The sequence below is a fragment of the Mesoplodon densirostris genome, chromosome 5, assembly GCF_025265405.1.
Source record: "Mesoplodon densirostris isolate mMesDen1 chromosome 5, mMesDen1 primary haplotype, whole genome shotgun sequence".
In the NCBI taxonomy this organism is placed as follows: domain Eukaryota; kingdom Metazoa; phylum Chordata; class Mammalia; order Artiodactyla; family Ziphiidae; genus Mesoplodon; species Mesoplodon densirostris.
Window position 1 is genome coordinate 101,836,075 of NC_082665.1, and position 16,870 is coordinate 101,852,944.

Here is a 16,870-nt window from a genome sequence, read left to right on the forward strand (position 1 = left end):
TTTTGGACTTGCTGTAAAGCTACAGTAGTCAATATAGTAACAGTATCGGCATAAGGATTGACATATAGATGGATGAGGAGAAAATGAGAGTCTAGAAATAGGACCATGCTTAATGTAATTGATTTTTTACAAAGACACCAAGGTAATTCAAGGAGGAAGGAATAATCTTTTCAGAAAATGGTGCTAGGATGATTAGATATCCATATGGAGGAATTTTAACAATTCTTAACATATCTTCACACTAAACCCAAAAATTTATTCGAAATGGATCCTAGACCTAAACATAAATGATAAAAAAATAATGATGCTAAGCGAAAGAAGCTAGACACAAAAGATTCCATACTGTATGATTCCATTTATATAAATCTCTAGAATAAGCAAAGCTATTGTGACAGAAACCAGGTTAGTAGTTACCGAGGACCTGGGGTAGGAGTGGAGATGGGCTGTAAAGTAAGAAAACTTTTCGGGATAAGTAATTGAAATGTTTTTAACTTGATTGTGGTGGTAGTTTTCGCAACTGTGTACATTTGCCAAGACTCCTCGAATTGAATTTTAAGTTACACCTCAAATAAAGCTGAAATAAAAGTAATACAATCATGTATTTTTAAAATACTATGAAAAGTTAATAAAAGCAGCAGTTTACTACCCCTCGTTTCTCCTGTCCTGTCCCCCTAACCTGTCTTGTCCTGTGTCATTCTTCAGAAAAACCATTTTCAACTATTTTATCTACTTTTTCTATTTACCACGTTATAATAATGGGGTATATATACTCCTATCTCTTGGTCCACCAATATTTAACATACATTGATTTCCTCTTATAACTTGATTTTAACTCTCAATACCTTCCTTCACCTTATTTTGTCATCCTGATGTATTTAATTATTACTGGTTAACCATACTTAGTGTTTTCATTATTATGACCATAAAAGTATTGTTCAACAGTGAAGCAAACAGCGCATATGGTTATGTCTTTTCTGATACAACTTTTGTTGTTGTTGCTGTTTTAATAATTACCTCAGTTTAAAATTTTGCTTAGTTAAGGTTGCATCTGAGTCTGTCTTCCTAGAGGCTTCAAACCATCTTTGTAATAATAACTCACCTGTAGGGTAATTAGTTTGGTATTTTCCTAAGATACATTCCTAGAGCCTTCAATTTTTCTGATTTAATCTTCACTGCCCTCTAGGTCTGTTTCACAGCTGTTGTCTTATGACTTCTCTTTGCTCTTATCCTGGAAATTCCCTACCCCTGCTTCCTGTGTTGGAGGCTTGATTTCCCATGTCCCATACCTTCATGGTGTACCCTCTCATTTACAGGAGCATACCCTCTAGTGGCTTCCTGAAAAGGGATAACTGAGGGGTAAATTGTTTGAGATTTTACATACCTGAATATGTCATAGTCTACTTCTGTAGTTATGTGGATACTTTTGGTGAGTGTAGAATTCTAGATTGAAAATCATTTTTACTCAGAATGTTTAAAGTATTGCTGCTGTAATGTATTCTGGCTTCCCATTTTGCTATTGCATGATCTAGTGCCATTCTGGCTCCTGATCTTTTATTTGGCTTGTGTGGGGGGTTGGGGGGTGGGTGGGTGTCTTTAGAAGTTAAATTATCTTCCCTTCAGACCTGGTGTTCTGAAATTTTATGGCACTGTATACTGGTGTGGGTCTCTTCCTTTATTGTGCTATGCATTCAGTAGGTCCTTGCTTTCTGCATACTTACATCCTTCAGTTCTTGGACATTTTCTTGCCTTTCTTTTTTGATATTTTCTCTCTTCTGTTTTCATTGTTGTTTCTGGAATTCCTACAAGTCAGATATTAGACTTCCTGAATTGCTCTTTCTAGTTTTTTACCTTTCCCCCCTATTACTCATCTCCTTCTTTTTATTCTGCCTTCTGGAAAATTGCCTTGACTTTAAACTTTTATTGAATTTTTTTTCAGCTCTTATTCTCTGATTCTTCTTTTCTTACTGGTTCTTCTTCCGGTTAATGATGCAATATCTTCTCTTATCTGAGAATATTTTAATTAGTTTCTTTGACATTTTCTTCTGTCCCATCATTCTCTTTGTTTCTCAGCACTCCTGTTTTGTTTTGGTCTCTGTCTTTAATATTGGAGGCTTCCTCAAAAGCATAAAGATCCTTGGCTGTCATTCATATTTAAAAAGTATTAAAAGCTGATAAAAAGCCCTGAGTTTGAGGGCAGAGCTCTTGTCTGTTAGTGGACTGTGCTGTAGGAAATCCTTAAATGTCATGATCTTTCTCTATGTTAGTCAGTTTTGGCTTCTTTCCTGGAGAAAAATCTACCATCTCTTATGTGGGGCTGCTTATATGTTCTAGAGATTTACTGAAGAAAGGGGCTTTGAATCTCATTAGACTTTAAAACAATCCTCTGGTTTCAGTCACAACTTTACCCTTAGCTATTTCTGTGTCTATTTAAGTCCAAAGACGTTGGGGTTTAGTTTTTCCAGAAACTATGCCTTCTGATTTCCGAAGGATTGGAAAGCCATTGACTACACTAAGAGGAGTTGGAGACCTGAAGTTCTAATAGTTCCAGGTATTTCCTTGTCCTGGACCTTTCTTTCTTTCTTTTTTTAATAGATCTTTATTGGAGTATAATTGCTTCACAATACTGTGTTAGTTTCTGTTGTACAACAAAGTGAATCAGCCATATGCATATATATATGCACATATCCCCTCCCTCTTGAGCCTCCCTCCCACCCTCCTTATCCCATCCTTCTAGGTCATCACAAAGCACCAAGCTGATCTCTCTGTGCTATGCTGCTGCTTCACACTAGCTAACTATTTTACATTCAGTAGTGTATATATGTCGATGCTACTCTCACTTCACTCCAGCTTCCCCCTCCCACCCCGTGTCCTCAAGTCCATTATCTATGTCTACGTCTTTATTCCTGCCCTGCCACTAGGTTCATCAGTACCTTTTTCTTTTTTTAATTCCATATATATGTGTTAGCATACGTTACTTGTTTTCCTCTTTCTGACTTACTTCACTCTGTGTGACAGTCTCTAGGTCCATCCACCTCACTACAAATAACTCAGTTTTGTTTCTTTTCATGGCTGAGTAATATTCCATTGTATATATGTGCCATATCTTCTTTATCCATTCGTCTGTCGATGGACACTTAGGTTGCTTCCATGTCCTGGCTATTGTAAATAGAGCTGCAATGAACATTGTAGTACCTGACTCCTTTTGAATTATGGTTTTCTCAGGATATATGCCCAGGAGTGGGATTGCTGGGTCATATGGTAGTTCTATTTTTAGTTTTTTAAGGAACCTCCATACTGTTCTCCTTAGTGGCTGTATCAATTTACATTCCCACCAACAGTGCAAGAGGGTTCCCTTTTCCCCACACGCTTTCCATTTATTGTTTGTAGATATTTTGATAATGGCCATTCTGACCAGTGTGAGGTGATGCCTTATTGTAGTTTTGATTTTCATTTCTCTAATAATTAGTGATGTTGAGCATCTTTTCATGTGCCTCTTGGCCATCTGTATGTCTTCCTCGGTGAAATGTCTATTTAGGTCTTCTGCCCATTTTTTAATTGAATTGTTTGTTTTTTTTTATATTGAGCTCCATGAGCTGTTTGTATATTTTGGAGATTAATCTTTTGTCCATTGTTTCATTTGCAAATATTTTCTCCCATTCTGAGGGTTGTCTTTTCGTCTTGTTAATGGTTTCCTTTGCTGTGCCAAAGCTTTTAAGTTTAATTAGGTCTCATTTGTTTCTTTTTGTTTTATTTCCAGTACTCTAGGAGGTGGGTCAAAAAAGATCTTGCTGTGGTTTATGTCAAAGAGTGTTTTTCCTCTAAGAGTTTTATAGTATCTGGTCTTACATTTAGGTCTTTAATCCATTTTGAGTTTATTTTTGTGTATGGTGTTAGAGAGTCTTCTGATTTCATTCATTTACATGTAGCTGTCCAGTTTGCCCAGCACCACTTATTGAAGAGGCTGTCTTTTCTGCATTGTATGTTCTTGCCTCCTTTGTCATAAATTAGGTCACCATATGTGTGTGGGTTTACCTCTGGGTTTTCTATCCTGTACCATTGATCTGTATTTCTGTTTTTGTGCCAGTACCATACTGTCTTGATTACTGTAGCTTTGTAGTATAGTTTGAAGTTGGGGAGCCTGATTCCTCCAGCTCCATTTTTCTTTCTCAAGATTGCTTTGGCTATTTGGGGTCTTTTGTGTTTCCATATGAATTGTAAAATTTTTTGTTGTAATTCTGTGAAGAATGTCATTGGTAGCTTGATAGGGATTGTATTGAATCTGTAGATTGCTTTGGGTAGTATAGTCATTTTCACAGTATTGATTCTTCCAATCCAATAACATGGTATATTTCTCCACCTGTTTATATCATCTTTGCTTTCTTTCATCAGTGTTTTATAGTTTTCTGAGTACAAGTCTTTCGCCTCCTTAGGTAGGTTTATTCCTAGGTATTTTATTCTTTTTGTTGCGATGGTAAATGGGATTGTTTCCATAATTTCTATTTCTTATTTTTTGTTTTTAGTGTATAGGAATGCCAGAGATTCCTGGCATTAATTTTGAATCTTGCAACCGTACCAAATTCATTGATTAGGTCTAGTAGTTTTCTGGTGGCATCTTTAGGAATTTCTATGTAAAGTATCATGTCATTTGCAAACAGGACAGTTTTACTTCTTCTTTTCCAATTTGTATTCCTTTTATTTTTTTTTCTCTGATTGCCATGGCTAGGACTTCCAGAAATATGTTGAATAAGAGTGGCGAGAGTGGACATCCTTGTCTTGTTCCTGATTTTAGTGGAAATGCTTTCAGTTTTTCACCATTGAGTATGATGTTTGCTGTGGGTTTGTCATATATGGCCTTTATTATGTTGAGGTAGGTTCTCTCTATGCCCAACTTCTGGAGAGTTTTTATCATAAATGGGTGTTGAATTTTGTCAAAAGCTTTTTCTGTGTCTATTGAGATAATCATATATGGTTTCTATTCCTTAATTTGTTAATGTGGTGTATCACATTTATTGATTTGTGTGTACTGAAGAATGCTTGCATCCCTGGGATAAACCCCACTTTATCATGCTGTATGATCCTTTTAATATGCTGTTGGATTCTGTTTGCTATTATTTTGTTCAGGAATTTTGCATCTATGTTCATCAGTGATATGGGTCTATAATTTTCTTTTTTTGTGATTTTTTTTCTGGTTTTGGTATCAGGGTGATGGTGGCTTCATAGAATGAATTTGGGAGTGTTCTTTCCTCTGCAGTTTTTTGGAAGAGCTTGAGAAGGATGGGTGTTAACTCTTCTCGAAATGGTTGATAGAATTCGCCTGTTAAGCCATCTGGTCCTGGACTTCGGTTTGTTGGAAGATTTTAAATTACAGTTTCAATTTCATTACTTGTGATAGGCCTGTTTATATTTTCTACTTCTTCCTGGTTCAGTCTTGGAAAATTGTAACTTTCCAAGATTTGTCCTTTTCTTTGTGGTTGCCATTTTATTGGCATATAGTTGTTTGTGGTAGTTTCTTATAATCCTTTGTATTTCTGTGGTGTCAGTTGTGATTTCTCCTTTTTCATTTCTAATTTTATTGATTTGCGTCCTCTCCCTTTTTTTCTTGATGAGTCTGGATAAGGGTTTACCAGTTTTGTGTATCTTCTCAAAAAAACAGCTTTTAATTTTATTATTGACCTTTGCTGTTGTTTTCTTCATTACTATTGCATTTATTTCTGCTCTGATCTTTATGATATTTTTCCTTCTACTGACTTTGGGTTTTCTTTGTTCTTCTTTCTCTAGTTGCTTTAGGTGTAGGGTTAGATTGTTTTTTTGAGGTTTTTCTTGTTTCTTGAGGTGAGATTGATTGCTGTAAACTTCCCGCTTAGAACTGCTTTTGCTGTATCACATAGGTTTTGGGTCGTTGTGTTTTCCTTGTCATTTGTTTCTATGTATTTTTTAAATTTCTTTGATTTCTTCAGTGATCTCTTGGTTATTTAGTAGCACACTGTTTAGCCTCCATGTATTTGTGTTTTTTACAGGTTTTTTTTCCTGTAATTGATTTCCAATCTCATAACGTTGTGGTCAGAAAAGATGCTTGATACAATTCCAATTTTCTTAAATTTTCTGAGGCTTGATTTGTGACCCAAGATGTGATCTATCCTGGAGAATGTGCACTTGAGAAGAAAGTGTATTCTGCCACTTTCAGGTGGAATGTTCTATAAATATCAATTAAATCTATCTGGTCTATTGTGTCATTTAAAGCTTGTGTTTCCTTATTATTTTCTGTTTGGATGATCTGTCCATTGGTGTAAGTGGGGTGTTAAAGCCCCCTACTATGATTGGGTTACTGTTGATTTCCCCTTTCATGTTTGTTAGCATTTGCCTTATGTATTGAGGTGCTCCTATGTTGGGTGCATAAACATTTGTAATTGTTATCTCTTCTTCTTGGATTGATGCCTTGATCATTATGTAGTGTCCTTCCTTATCTTTTGTAACAGTCTTTATTTGAAAGTTTATTTTATCTGATATGACTATTGCTACTCTAGCTCTCTTGATTTCCATTTGCATGAAATATCTTTTTCCATCCCTTCATTTCAGTCTGTATGTGTCCCTAGGTCTGAAGTGGGTCTCTTGTAGACAGTATATATATGGGTCTTATTTTTGTATCCATTCCCCCAGTCTGTGTCTTTTGGTTGTGGCATTTAATCCATTTACATTCAAGGTTATTATCAACATGTATGTTCCTATTACCATTTTCTTAATTGTTTTGTTTTTGTTTTTTTTTTGTGGGGGTCTTTTTCTTCTCTTGTGTTTCTCGCCTAGAGAAGTTTCTTTAGCATTTGTTGTAAAGCTGATTTGGTGGTGCTGAATTCTCTTCGCTTTTGTTTGTCTGAAAAGCTTTTGATTTCTCCTTCGAATCTGAATGAGCTCCTTGCTAAGTAGAGTAATCTTGGTTGTAGGTTTTTCTCTTTCATCACTTTAAGTATATCCTGCGACTCCCTTCTGGCCTGCAGAGTTTCTGCTGAAAAATCAGCTGATAACCTTATGGGGATTCCTTTGTATGTTATTTTTTGCTTTTCCCTTGCTGCTTTTAATATTTTTTCTTGGAATTTAATTTTTGTTAGTTTGATTAATATGTGTCTTTGTGTGTTTCTCATAGGGTTTATCCTGTATGGGACTCTGTGCTTCCTGGACTTGGGTGACTCTTTCCTTTCCCGTGTTAGAGTTTTCCACTATAATCTGTTCAAATATTTTCTCAGACCCCTTCTTTTTTCTCTTCTGCTTCCAGGACCCCTATAATTCGAATGTTGGTGCATTTAGTGTTGTCCCATAGGTCTCTGAGATTGTCTTCAATTCTTTTCATTCTTTTTTCTTTATTCTGCTCTTCTACAGTTATTTCCACCATTTTGTCTTCCAGCTCACTTATTCATTCTTCTGTCTCATTAATTATGTTATTGATTCCTTCTAATGCGTTTTTCATTGCAGTTATTGTATTGTTCATCTCTGTCTCTTTGTTCTTTAGTTCTTCTAGATCTTTGTTAAACATTTTTTGTATTTTCTCAATCCATGCCTCCATTCTATTTCCGAGATTCTGGATCATCTTTACTCTCATTACTCTGAATTCTTTTTCAGGTAGATTGCCTATTTCCTCTTCATTTATTTGGTCTTGTAGGTTTTTACCCTGTTCCTTCACCTGTGACATACTTTTTTGCCATCTCACTTTTTTTTCCTTTTTTTAATGAGTGGGATTGTGTTCCTGTCTTACTGGTTGTTTGGCCTGAGGCTTACAACACTGCAGTTCGTAGGCTGTTGGGTATAGCTGGGTCTTGGTGCTGAGATGAGGACCTCCAGGAGACCTCACTCCGATGACTATTCCCTGGGGTCTGAGGTTCTCTGTTAGTCCAGTGGTTCAGACTCGGAGCTCCCACTGCAGGAGCTTCGGCCTGACCACTGGCTTGTGAACCAAGATCCCACAGGCTGCGTGGGGTGGTTTGCTTGGGGTTTCTTCCTATCTCCTTGGGCGTCGGGGTCCCCCACCAGCATCCAGTAGGCGCCCTAGTTGTGGGGAGATGTGAACTCTGCGTCTTTCCACACTGCCATCTTGACTCCGCCCCTCCCTGGTCCTGAACCTTTCTGAGGTTCTGTGAGAATTGGCTTGCTTATTATCTATAGACAGTTAAACTTAATATTCCTTACTTGACTTACCCTTTTTCTCCCCCTGTCTGAGCTATTTGTAAATCACACACACACACAAAAATTAGCCCTTTGTCATATATTTTGCAAATATGTCTTCCCAGTTTGCCAGTGGTCTTACAATTTGGTTTATGGTACTTTTGCCAAAAAATCTTTGACTTTTTAGTCATATTTCTCTATCTTTTTCTGTATGACTTTTCGGTATTGTAGCATTAATATATAAATCATAGTTTTCCTTTATATGAACAATAACCAATTATATAATGGAAAAGAAGAACCCATTCACAAAATTAACAAAAAGATCACTTATCTGCAAACAGTTATCTGTTATCTGTAACACTTACCTGTTAATAAGCCGTAACAGAACTTACATAAAGAAATATTTTAAAATTCTACTGAGAAGGCAAAAATTTCTTGGACAGGATACAAAAAGCACTAATCATAAAAGAAAATAGAGAAATAGGACTATCAAAGTTAACATTTTTTGCTCATCAAAAGACAACAGGGATGGGGCTTCAGTGGTGGCGCAGTGGTTGAGGGTCTGCCTGCTGATGCAGGGGACACAGGTTCGTGCCCCGGTCTGGGAGGATCCCGCGTACCGCAGAGCGGCTGGGCCCGTGAGCCGTGGCCGCTGGGCCTGTGCGTCCGGAGCCTGTGCTCCGCAACGGGAGAGGCCACAACAGTGAGAGGCCTGCGTACTGCAAAAAAAGACAACAGGAAGATGAGTAGACATGCCACAGAATCAAAAAAAATATTCTTAGTACTTATAAGTGACAAAAAACTTATTTCCAGAATATATAAAGAACCTGAAATCAACATTTAAAAAAATCAACCACATGGTGCTTCCCTGGTGGCGCAGTGGTTGAGAGTCCGCCTGCTGATGCAGGGGACACGGGTTCGTGCCCCGGTCCAGGAAGATCCCACATGCCGCGGAGTGCTAGGCCCGTGAGCCATGGCTGCTGATCCTGTGCGTCCGGAGCCTGTGCTCCGCAACAGGAGAGGCCACAACAGTGAGAGGCCCGCGTACTGCAAAAAAAAAAAAAAAAAAAATCAACTACTAAGTAAAAATGGGTAAAAGACACAAATAGACATTTCACAGAAGATATACAAATGGCCAATAACACATGAAAAGATTTTCAACATCATTAGTCATTAGTAAATGCAAATTAAAACAATAGTGTTTTAATTTGTAGAGCTATCACTACCTACCCAGTAGAATAGCTAAAATTAAAAGCTGATACCACTAAATAGTTATGAGGATGTAGGGCAGCTGGAACTCTCTTTTATTGCTGGTGGAATACAAAATGATCAACCACTTTGGAGAAGTGGTAGACAGTTTCTTATAAAGTTAAACATAACATTTACCTTATGTGTCAGGAGTTTACTAAGACCAGGTTCGATGGTTTGCTAGGAGGACTCACAGGACTCAGCATGTAGTCGTACTCATTGCTGTGATTTATTACAGCAAAGGATACAAAGCTCAATCAGCAAACGGAAAAGGTTCGTTGGGAGAAACCCAGGGGAGACCAGGTGCAAGCTTCCAAGGGTCCTCTCCCAGTATAGTCATGCAAGGTACATTTAATTTCCCCAGCAAGGAGTTGTGACAACATGTGAAATGTAGCCAATCAGGAAAGCTTGTTAGAGATTCAGTGCTGCACAAGTATAGCTTTAGAGGCTGATCCCTCTGCCCAGCACATACCCAAATTTCAGAAGGAAAGCAGGCATTAGACATAAACCATATTGTTTCCAATGAACAGTTCAGGTACAGTGAGCCACTCTTATCAGTTAGGGGGTGGGAATCCTCCCAGTATCCAACATCCAAATTCCCAGACACTAACCAAGGGCTAGCTTTGCAAGAAGAACTTTTTAAGGATAAGCAGTCAGTCTATACTCTGTAGAACCCAGCATTTCACTCCTAAGTATTCACCAAGAGAAATAAAATTATATGTCCACTAAAACAAAAACAATAAAAACTGATGTAAGAACGTCCATAGCCAAAACTGGGAATAGCTCCAACAACTGGAGAATAGATAAACAAGTTGTAGTATATTTTGGAATGCTACTTGGTGATTTAAAGGAACTGATTAGTGATACATTAACAACATGGATAAATCTCAAAAATAATGAAGGAGGGCCTCCCTGGTGGCGCAGTGGTTAAGAGTCCGCCTGCCGATGCAGGGGATACGGGTTCGTGCCCCGGTCTGGGAGGATCCCATATGCCGCGGAGCGGCTGGGCCCGTGAGCCATGGCCGCTGGGCCTGCGCATCCGGAGCCTGTGCTCCGCAACGGGAGAGGCCACAACAGTGAGAGGCCCGCATACAGCAAAAAGAAAAAAAAAAAAAAAAGAAAGAAAAAAAATAATGAAGGAAAGGAAGCCAAATACAAAAGAGTATATACTGTGTGATTTGATTTACATGAAGTCAAGAACCAGAAATACTAATACAGAAGTCAAAATGTGATTGGGGCATAGAGAGAAGTTAATTGGAAAAGAGCATGAGAGGACATTCTGGGGTAATAGAAATGTTCTGTATCTTGTGTGGTGGTTACACAGGCGTAAAAAGCTATTAAAAATCATCAAACAACATTTACGATATAAGCAGTTCATCGTATGTTAATTATAATTCAATTTAAAAATAACTACTGAGGAACATTGAAAACTAGATGTGGAAATACATACTTGAATAGGAAGATTATTTTGTAAAAATGTCAGTTCTATCTCAGCATAAATCAGGTGTTCTTAATCAAAATATGACCAAGTTTTACTTTGAGCTGTTTTTGAACTTTAAAAAATGATTCTAAAGTTCATCTGGAATTGAAAGTCAAGTTTAATGAGACTGTGAGGGACTAGAGGGAAGGCATTTGGGTTGAATTTAAAGAATGATTGAAATGGCAATGAATAGGAATGGAGATTGAAGAAAGATCATGGACCCTATTTACAAATGCAAAGAAGACTGAAGATAAAAGATTGATCCAATAGGATTAGAGTTTGGAGTGTGGGTCAGGAGGGGGAGAGTAAAGGCAGACCATGGTTGTGATGGTTCATGAGGCTTTGAGTTTCAGCTATATTTTATAGATACTAGAGATTCATCATATTATTTTAATTGAGTAACGGTATAATTAGATGTGTGTTTTAGGTAGCCACTTCTAGTGACACTGTGGATAATGAATTGGGAAGGGGAAAAATTAAATAGTGTATGCTTTCAGGGCTTTTTGCCTTAGTTTATACTGCCTACTTAACCTGCTGTGCCCTCTGTACCTGTCAGAAATCCTTTTCATTTCATCTTATAGAAAGCAATTGCTTAATGAATGCTCGTTGAATTATAAACAAGTCGTTGTTCCATGTGAGAATTCTTTAAGGCCTAATAGTGATAGAGAAGATGGCCAAAAAAAAAAAAAAAAGATGAATTTGAGGGCATTTTAGTGGGTGGAAGTGACGTCATGCAAGAGGAGTTGAGAATTCCAAAGGTTCTAACCTTGGAGATTGAGAGAGTGGTGATGTCATGAAAAATCCCCACATTTGACTAATAAGCAGAGTAAGAGGTACCAACAAAAGAAGCAATTAAAGGAGGCCAGAAAAATATCACAGAAAGATGATTTTGACTTTTTATTGAGGAAACTTTGGGGAAAAACTTTAAATCATTTATAATATTAATAGTTCCTTACCTTTGTAATTTTAATTTTTTAATTTTGAAGGTATTTTAACATGAGATATAACATATGAACCTGAGAACTTTTTGACATTTACCACTGTAGGAATATCCACTTTTAGGATGTTCTCTATGTATACTGTATTGTAGTGACTTTGTAATAGATGCTCAAATAGCGAGAGAGAAGTAGAGAATGTGTGAGTGAACACATGTGTGTATGTGTCTGTATTTTGTCCTGGGAAAATGACATCCTGACAGGACAGAAGAACAAAAGAACAGTATTGAAAATAGTTAGAGTAAAGGTTGTTTTTCTGTCACCACACAGCAGTTATGGAGAGTAGTAAAAGCAGACAGATGGACAGCTGTGCTAGTTTTGGAGTGTTCTAATAGAGAAAAGAAACATTCTGTTCCTTTTATTCAGAAAATGAATTTCTAGGCTAAATTACTAGTTTCAGTAATAAGTTTCATATTCTGACCAAAGAAACATTTTTTTTTTTTACCCTGGGGATAATGACTCATGCTCTTCTCAGAGTTTTGCTTTTGTGGAAACTAAAGTGCAGTCATAAATACAGCACTGTTATTTGGATCTTAGTGTTAATGATACTATTGTGAGTAGACTAGTGATGGGTAAGAACACTAGTATTGTAAGGCCAGTTGTAACAAAGGAACCAAGCACAGGCTTTAATTAGCTGATTCCTAGAGATGTAAAAGTCGATTAAAAATAAAAACTAATAAGCTAGTTATCATGATTTTGTTGATTCTGCAATAAAAATAGAACATACTTTTATCTTTTTTTAAAAAAATACTTCATTATTTTAAAGACTTTGTGACAGAAGGTAAATTTCTGACTTCCAGTAGTGACAGTGGAGATACTTTATTTTCTTCTGTGCATTCTTTTCTTATATGACTCAAAATTGGTATGAGAGTATCAAATTATAATCACATAGACCATAAAGCAACTATCAAATAATAGAGATTATTAGTATTGACTAGATAAGTTAAAAGTTTATGTTCCAGTTTTAGTTTAACCTTAATCTTGCAATTTAAGAAATAGAGGTTTAAACGTGCTCTTTATGTGCCGTAATAGAAGCTCTCATGATGAATTTTCACCACATCAGGATTCTCCAATGTGTCCATTACTGTAATAACCATTACTGAGCACATACACAAAAGTCTCTGTTAATGACCCCCACAGTGTCTCTCTTCAACCTAGGAACTGTCCCGTATCTCTTCACTTTAATCTTTGCAATCATTCTCTTCCTTGAGGTACTACTCCCTAGTGAAGGTTTAGAATTTTAGCTCTTTAAGTTCGCTTTTTCAAACTTTCTTATGGCTCCCTCTGTGCATTTATTTTAATTTCAGCAAAATTAACTAATGAATCATAATGTGTGAAGCAGTTGTAGGGATAATAATTTAATGACTTACATTCAGTAACCAGTTTTAAAGTTTTGTCAGTTGATACATATTAAAGAAGCACTTTAACTTATTGAATTATAGGTAATTTATTGTTTAACTTTATGCCTTAGGTGGTCAACTGATGACATATTAAGCAGCAATGGATAAAATGGAAATATTCTACTTACTGATCACTTATTTTGCTGTTTATACACAGTTACACCCAATTTTAGTTTGTCATTCTCATTGCTCTCATGTTAAGGTATGATAACCATGATTTCCCAGATACTTGGTACATTGTACTATATCAAGTATACATGAATAGTAAGTGTTTGAAAAGGCAAAGTGAAACCCATCTACTAATATTTCTCTTCCATCATTAAATGGATTCTAAAGTATCTTACCCATATTGTGTTGGCTAAAAAATTGAGTTTTTAAAAAAATATCTATGCTTACATGACTCCACATTGGTGTTGTCATCATTCGTAGGACTGCTTCTCTTCACATCTTGACCAGGTGATGTTTGTGCTGCAGTTAAGCTACCCTATCTCTGATTGCACTTCTGGGAGATCTGTATTCCTTTGCTTGCCAGACAGCTATCCTGTATTACTCCAAATTTTGCTTTAGTGAAGTAGCCCTTTTTACCAGATATCAAATACTGAAGTATGATAAATCACTATTAAATTTGGTCAATAATTGCTTGCAGGGGAGTTTTTCACTATTACTTGTATAATACTAAATATTCTGTTATTGCCAGAAAATGGAGCAGATGGCAAGGTGTTACATCAGAATATAATATTACTGTTTGGTCTTTATCATTGAAAAAAGCAAAAATTTTAAATCAAGTTTCTACAGTATTTCATGTCTTTCATCCAGTGTTGTAGCATCCCTCTTGAACTGTATTGTTACCTGTAGATAGACTTGGGTGGCACTCATTGAACAAATAATACAATATCTTACATTTATTAGAGTATAGTTTGAAGAAAATGGAACATATTTTCAAGTAGCTCTCTATAGGTTTATTTGATTAAGTTCAGTAAAACTAGGGACTGCTTGTTTTGGCCAATAAATTTGGCATGTGAAATAACCAGATTAAAAATAGACATTATATGATCATCTTAAGTGAAATTTAATGAAGTAAAATGTGAGTGCCCTATGCATTCTATGCTTTGTATCTATTCATAGAATGCCAGTAATATATCAATAGATATGACATAAAAGAAAGAATACTTGAAGAGATTACTATAATGGCCTCTAAGAAAGGTAACCAGTTCAAGGAAAAGGGTGAGACTGTGATATTGGGACAAAAGGTTAATAGCAAGGGTAGATAAAATAACTAGACAAAAATGTCAGGGACCTATGTATTGATATGATAACCAAGGTTGTGCAGTACATCTTCGGCCAGATTTCCGCAGTCTAATCTAAATTAAAAACTAAAATATATTTTCATGACACTGTATTATACTGATGCTTAATTTTGTTATACAGCCATTGGGGACTATGCCTTAGGATGAATGAAACTAAAGGTAAGGCCCTTCTAGTATTTTTAGTAAAAGTTCATTGGATAGTACCTGTTTCCACAGAAAATATACTAAAATTAGAATGACAACAGAAGACTAGCATGGTTCCTGTGTAAGGCTGATACACACATTCAAGAAGTACTCCAGGGCTTCCCTGGTGGCGCAGTGGTTGAGAGTCCGCCTGCCGATGCAGGGGATACAGGTTCGTGCCCCGGTCTGGGAAGATCCCACATTCCGCGGAGCGGCTGGGCCCGTGAGCCATGGCCGCTGGGCCTGTGCGTCCGGAGCCTGTGCTCCGCAATGGGGGAGGCCACAACAGTGAGAGGCCCGCGTACAACAAAAAAAAAAAAAAAAAAAAAAAAAAAAAGAAGTACTCCATATTTTTAAGTTAATGTTTTCATTTGACTCACCAGCAGGCTGTTTTCCTGCCATAAAGGAAATTGGTGGAGTCCAGTTGTACTTTCTCCTTAGCCTGTGAGTATTCCCAGAATCACCACAATGATCATTGCAGCACATTCCAGACCTTGTCATTCAATTTTGAAAATATTGTCCTTGCAGCAGCCAGTTACAGCAATGATATATAAATATATGCTTTGTTCATTATTTGTGTGTGGTAGTATGTAATAATAGTTACAGACACCATAGCTTAAGTTTAATGACACTGCATAAAACTCAGGAAGTAGAGAAATCCATTGGAAACTGTAGACCATAATGAAGCTTTATGATTGGCCCCTCATTCTCTCTCCTAGATAAGTTTGGCCTTGTGGCAGATAGTACAATCTATAAAATTTGGAATGTTAAGTTGGTCAAAAATGAAAATAATACTACCAAAGTAAAGAGACTTTCTATGAAATATATCTGGATGCAATTAGGTGAATATATTATGTCTGCTAGTACCCCTAGTCAAAGTTGCTAGCTCCAACTTTATTGGATCAAACTAGAGTGAAAATTTACTATTTTGGTATTTAGGGTGTTTTTTTCCTTTCTCTATGGATACTAACTACTTGTTCTGTACAAGGAGGATAGAGCAACTCATTCTACTGAGAAATCTGTAGCTGACACAAGTTTCACTTTGTTTATAATGATAGCATAAGACTTGTTATGCAGGACTCATCTTTTCATCATTGTCAGGAAATACCATAAGGTTAATCAGTGGGGTGCAGACAAGTTTCAATACATCTAGACACTAGAGAGGTACCACCAGAAGGAATAGTAATTGACTAGAAGTCCCAATAGTGACCAAATTATGTCTTCATCCTATGACATAACGAAATAAGGTAGCTGTTCATTCTTGATAAAGAGAAGAAAAGACAAAGAACAGTGTGAAGCAAATGTTTTCCAAAAGTTCATCTGCCCTCACCCATAGTAGCAGGAGAGCTTGAAAGATGACTGTTGAGATATTCAAAGCCATGGAAAGGCTTATGAGGGCATTATGCTAAACCAGAAAGAAACAAATAAAAGAGGAAAAGCCATTTGTAAACTTCAGGAAGAGAAGTTCTCATTCCTGATGACTTATGGAAACATCTTGCCTTCAACTTATTACAGGTCTTTAAAAGAATCAAGTCAAGTGAGCTAGAAGACACATTGCTAGTGTTACCTTTTTCTAGATGTTTTAATTTAATTAAGATGTTTACTCAAGATATTCTTAAACTCTTTAATGCATTTATCTAGATGGGCCCTGGATGATGTACTCTTTTGTCTCTTCAAAAGAGTACATCCAAGTCCCGGATAGGTGTTAGCTTCATTAGTGTAATAAAGAGTGAAGTTATGTTTTTTGAAGCCCCCAGACTTTTGAAAGAAAAAGAGGGGAGAATTAATTTTAATACTGACTTTAATTTGGAAAGTAGATCCCTTTTATACTTTTTAAAATGAACCCATCAATCAAGAAAGGAGCAGTGTGTAGTTAGCATCATCTGTATAACTCCAAGTAATAAATAGTAGTAAATAGACTTTCTTTCTGAAATATATGGGACATGAGTCTCATTTGTAAAGGGGAATTAGAAAGGACTGTGAGCCCTATTTTTTGGTTATCATCAGTAATAAGTTTGGTTATAAACTTTGACTTCTAAGAGATTAAGCTTTCAGGACCTTTTCTCTTCATCTTCCATGGGAGCTAAAATTTTTGCTTAGCAGGAA

The 16,870-nt window shown here is 36.6% G+C and overlaps 1 protein-coding gene and 1 pseudogene across 1 annotated transcript in view; both read left to right on the forward strand.

Annotated features, from left to right (window-relative positions):
* Nucleotides 1–16,870, forward strand: part of PIK3CA (phosphatidylinositol-4,5-bisphosphate 3-kinase catalytic subunit alpha) — a 104,377-nt gene that overhangs the window by 40,753 nt on the left and 46,754 nt on the right. The gene's annotated exons all lie outside the window — the stretch shown is intronic.
* On the forward strand, nucleotides 14,789–14,887 carry LOC132491460 (U6 spliceosomal RNA; annotated as a pseudogene).